Source organism: Montipora capricornis, chromosome 14 (assembly GCF_036669925.1).
Source record: "Montipora capricornis isolate CH-2021 chromosome 14, ASM3666992v2, whole genome shotgun sequence".
In the NCBI taxonomy this organism is placed as follows: Eukaryota; Metazoa; Cnidaria; class Anthozoa; order Scleractinia; family Acroporidae; genus Montipora; species Montipora capricornis.
In genome coordinates, this window is record NC_090896.1 from 209,763 (window position 1) to 210,000 (window position 238).

The following is a 238-nucleotide window of genomic DNA, read 5'->3' on the forward strand; positions in this document are numbered from 1 at the left end:
CCTGAAATTTTGGGACACTTCAGTTTTCAGCTAAGATATCCGAACAGATCAAATTCTTCTAGACAGTTTTCATACATTACAAGGCCACTAGAAATGTCTCTCAAAGGGTTTTGGCATTATTTGCTCGTTGGTTGCCCTTGCTTAGTGTTCCTGCAAGACTCCTGCTTTTATTTTGCAATCTAAAGTATCCTTTGCGCGCCTTCGCTTTTTGATTACGTAAAACAAATTTCCTTTTAAC